The sequence below is a fragment of the Geotrypetes seraphini genome, chromosome 2 (assembly GCF_902459505.1).
Source record: "Geotrypetes seraphini chromosome 2, aGeoSer1.1, whole genome shotgun sequence".
NCBI classification, from domain to species: Eukaryota; Metazoa; Chordata; class Amphibia; order Gymnophiona; family Dermophiidae; genus Geotrypetes; species Geotrypetes seraphini.
Window position 1 is genome coordinate 505,701,663 of NC_047085.1, and position 4,590 is coordinate 505,706,252.

At 47.8% G+C, this 4,590-nt stretch overlaps 1 long non-coding RNA gene across 1 annotated transcript; it reads left to right on the plus strand.

Annotated features, from left to right (window-relative positions):
• Positions 1–2,465: 2,465 nt before the first annotated feature.
• On the plus strand, positions 2,466–3,696 carry LOC117354576. Its single transcript, XR_004538218.1, has 3 exons — positions 2,466–2,517; positions 3,022–3,111; positions 3,675–3,696. It is a non-coding gene; the product is annotated as an uncharacterized LOC117354576 (long non-coding RNA).
• The last annotated feature ends 894 nt before the right edge of the window (positions 3,697–4,590 follow it).

Consider the following 4,590-nt stretch of genomic DNA (forward strand, 5'->3'; position numbering starts at 1 on the left):
AGGGCCCACCACTGACACAGGTGATAAGCAACTGACTGGAACGAGAGTAAACTATCGAGAATTTAGAAGAATGAGTGGAGTATGAGTTACAAATCCAAGCATTCAGTGCCATTGAACTGGGTCCGTGGAGTGAGTGAGTTCAAGGTCGCACAGGGGAATCGGTTTCATCTGCCGCCCCACAGAATGTCACAGCGGAAGCAGTGAGCACCACCCAGATCGTCCTCAATCAGGGGTCTCAAAGTCCCTCCTTGAGGGCCGCAATCCAGTCGGGTTTTCAGGATTTCCCCAATGAATCTGCATGAGATCTATGTGCATGCACTGCTTTCAGTGCATATTAATTGGTGAAATCCTGAAAACTCGACTGGATTGCGGCCTTCAAGGAGGGACTTTGAGACCCTGTACTAAATGGGGGCATCTATGCCGGAACCAGAGCAAAATGGACTCATTTTTAGTTATAAGAACCTCTATAGAGAAAAGGACCAGTATGGAAAAAAGAATCAAACCCTATCATACCTATTGAAAGACTTACTGAAATAAGTGATTTACACCTATTGGGGATGGGGTTCTTAGTTTTCCAGAGAACCAAGGATGATGTTCCAGGGCCTCCCTTGAGAATGGTGTTCCCTGAAGTCAGATTGACAGCTGTTTGAATAGTGTGGCAACCACCAGAAGAACCTAATGGAACTTTTCTGGGTTATCATAGGGTTACCAGTTTTTACTTTAGTAAAATCTGGATCCCTAAACCCGCTCCCAGGCCTGCCCAGTTCCCTGCCCCGTTATGCCCTAGCCCCGCCCTCCAATCTTGTCCTTCTCCTTCCCCGCCCGTCTGCCCGATGCCATTTTGAGGAAGTTTTCAAAACCTGGACAAAGTGCCGAGTTTTGAAAAGCCGTCCGAACCCCCGGACATGTCCTTGCTCTCTAACATTCTTCCCCCCTCCGATCTACATCTAACCCTTTCCCTGGAGTTCCTTTCTTATTACAACCCCTGTAAACCGTGCCGAGCTCCATGACCATGGAGATGGTGCGGTATAGAAACCTAAGGTTTAGTTTAGTTTAGGACGTCTGGGGAAATCTGGCTGTCAATTAGCCCTAGGTAATCATGTCCCTTAAGAACATAAGCAATGCCTCTGCTGGGTCAGACCTGAGGTCCATTGTGCCCAGCAGTCCGCTCACGTGGCGGCCCAACAGGTCCAGGACCTGTGCAGTAATCCTCTATCCCCTTTTCCATGACAACCGGAGCCCTCAACAAGTTCACCACAGTGGAATTCAGCTCCACTGTTAAAACAATTCACTGCAAGTGATTTCACTGCCCAAACAGCCTATGTTCCAGACATCAGCCAAAACCAGACAGTGGTATTCATTGCAAGGTCTGCAGAGACTTTCTGGGCAGCCCGCGCTGTAGTCCTGGGTTCCATCTCCCCCCCCCCCCCTTGAAATCCTAAGCTTCTCCTTCCCAGCAGCTGCTCTTTCACTCTGGGCTACTAGCAATATGAGTGAGGTAAACATTTAACCTTCAGCAGCCTGAAAGCCTTCCATCTATTACTGCTTCTTGACCCCCTCCCTACTAGCACCCCCTCTCTCCCATGTTCAGTTCAACTGGCACAATTGTGCATGCTCAGTATGGGGAGGGGGGTAGAATTTGCCAGTTCAGACAAGCATGCCCAGGGGTGCTGGTATCAGATGTCTGGGGGGGTCCCAAAGAGCATTCCTCAGCTGGCAGGGCTTGGAGATCCCTACCAAGCAAAATATTGAATTTTGATTGCTTCGGGGAAAGGGAAGGGGGGGCATGGAGTGGGCAGAGAGTAAATGCATGGGCTGTGCCCACCCAGTCTACTCTCAGGTCCACCCAGAAACTGAACTCTGGCTACACTTTTGCAGAGAAATAAACTCGTCGCTGAATGTGACCTAGCTGCAGACCCAGGACAAGGCACTGCATTGCACAAGGCTGAGCAGAGGAAAGCTGCATCCGGGGATTTGCGAACGGAAGGCGGAGACAAAGGGGTGGGCGGAGCTTCACAGAAGGCCCCCGAATGCAGTTGTAGAGTCTCCTCCTTGAAGGGGCGGAGCTTGTTCACACCAGACACAAGCTGAACCCCTGGGAGAAGGGCAGCTGATGGCAGACTGGCAGGGGCCGCTCTGCTACCATTCAGCTACTCTCCAGGTATTTCTAGCCTTCCCCGCGTGGGATCCTGGGAGGAAGCTTCAACTCCTCCTCTCCCCGCCCCGGGAACATTCTGACCAATGAGTGCCAGAAGGAGCCGAAACTCCTCCTCCTCCCCCCTCACCCTCCATCCGCGCTAGTGGGCGGAGCCTATTACTACTCTCCACCCCAGCAACATTCTGACCAATCAGCACTTGAAGGGGTAGAACAGCGATGGCGACTGGGTGTTGCTCAATAGACTCGGCCCTTTGTGACGTAATCAGCCAATTTCCGACAGGAGACGAACCATTCCTTCATTTCTAATCCTGCAAACTACAGAAGCCGAGAGGAAAATGCCTGCAGGAGCTTCTGCCCAGGTGGGAGAGTCCCCCAACTCTTTCTGTCCTGGGATGTTGCAGAGTCAGGACCCTGAGCAGAGCTGGGGCTGAGGAAAAGCACTTTGGGATCCTCCTGAGGGGAAGGAGAGAGATCAGGAGTCTCACAAAGGGAGGTTTTGGCTGTAACTGGTTTCTACTGCTATAGTCCTTCTCTGGGACTGTGAATTATGTGCCTGCAAATTATATACACAGAGAAATCTCTTCCTCTGCCCTAATGAGAGCTCTCCTGAAATCTAATCCTATTCTGAGATTGTGTGTTTACATGATTGTGAAATATGTACACCCAGAAACATCTCCTTCTGTCATGCTCAGCCCCAGCACTGGGAGGTCTCCTGAAATATAACCCTGTTCTGGGACTCTGTGTTATGTCATTGTAAATTCTGTCCACATGTTTTCCTCCTTCCCAGTGAGCGCCAACTCCAAGAGGCTTCTTTCTGGAAGTGCCGCAGCCCATGCTGAGTGTGTTTCTGTTTTCTGTTTCAGATGCAGGTGACATTTGAGGACATCGCGGTCTCTTTCACCCAAGAGGAGTGGGAGTATTTAGATGAAGAACAGAAGGAGCTTTACAGGGAGGTGATGAAGGAGAATTATCAGACCCTGATCTCACTGGGAAAGGGATAAACTGATATATTTATTAGCAGTTGTGGGCCATCATTATAAAGACAATTTGGATTGTTTTGTGTCATGTGGTAAGAAAGTGAGCGAGTACTGCAGTAATCACTTGAGATCCTCTCAGGATTACGTGTGGGGGACATGGGCAGTATTAGGGACTGATGCAGAAAGCCGGGGACTAATGGTTGAACACTTTGCTCAACTCAACAAAATCTTCTCTTGATCCCTTCAGTCCGCCTTATCGTTTATGATATCACACGGAAAACTATCTTCAGTCACCACACCAGCTCTCTGGAATGTTCTACCTAATCACCTTAGACAAGAAGTTAAATCTAATCTTAAAACATTAATGTATAAAGACACCTTCAGAATATAAAATAACTTCAACCGTCATCTTTCCAGTACCACTCTCTTTTCCCCTCCCTTCTGTTTCCCTATTATTTTTTAAACAAATACAATGTAATTAACGACCCTTTTTCCCTTCTGTAGCAAGTCTAAGATCATTGTTGTTTGTATCTATCTAGAAGGAAGAAGGTGTTGATGCCCCTGTACAGGTCATTGGTAAGGCCCCACTTGGAGTATTGTGTTCAGTTTTGGAGACCGTATCTGGCGAAAGACGTAAGAAGACTTGAGGCGGTCCAGAGGAGGGCGACGAAAATGATAGGAGGCTTGCGCCAGAAGACGTATGAGGAGAGACTGGAAGCCCTGAATATGTATACCGTAGAGGAAAGGAGAGACAGGGGAGATATGATTCAGACATTCAAATACTTGAAGGGTATTAACGTAGAACAAAATCTTTTCCAGAGAAAGGAAAATGGTAAAACCAGAGGACATAATTTGAGGTTGAGGGGTGGTAGATTCAGGGGCAATGTTAGGAAATTCTACTTTACGGAGAGGGTGGTGGATGCCTGGAATGCGCTCCCGAGAGAGGTGGTGGAGAGTAAAACTGTGACTGAGTTCAAAGAAGCGTGGGATGAACACAGAGGATCTAGAATCAGAAAATAATATTAAATATTGAACTAGGCCAGTTACTGGGCAGACTTGCACGGTCTGTGTCTGTGTATGGCCGTTTGGTGGAGGATGGGCAGGGGAGGGCTTCAGTGGCTGGGAGGGTGTAGATGGGCTGGAGTAAGTCTTAACAGAGATTTCGGCAGTTGGAACCCAAGCACAGTACTGGGTAAAGCTTTGGATTCTTGCCCAGAAATAACTAAGAAGAAAAAATTTTAAAAAAATTAAAAAAAAAAAAAAATTTTAATTGAATCAGGTTGGGCAGACTGGATGGACCATTCGGATCTTTATCTGCCGTCTTTATCTGTTACTATGAGAGAGAGAGAAATAAAGACAAAGAGAGAGAGAGAGAAAGAGAAAGAAAAAGAAAGAGAGAGAGAGAAAGACAAAGAAAGAAAGAGAGAGAGGTGGTGGAGAGGAAAATTGTGAATC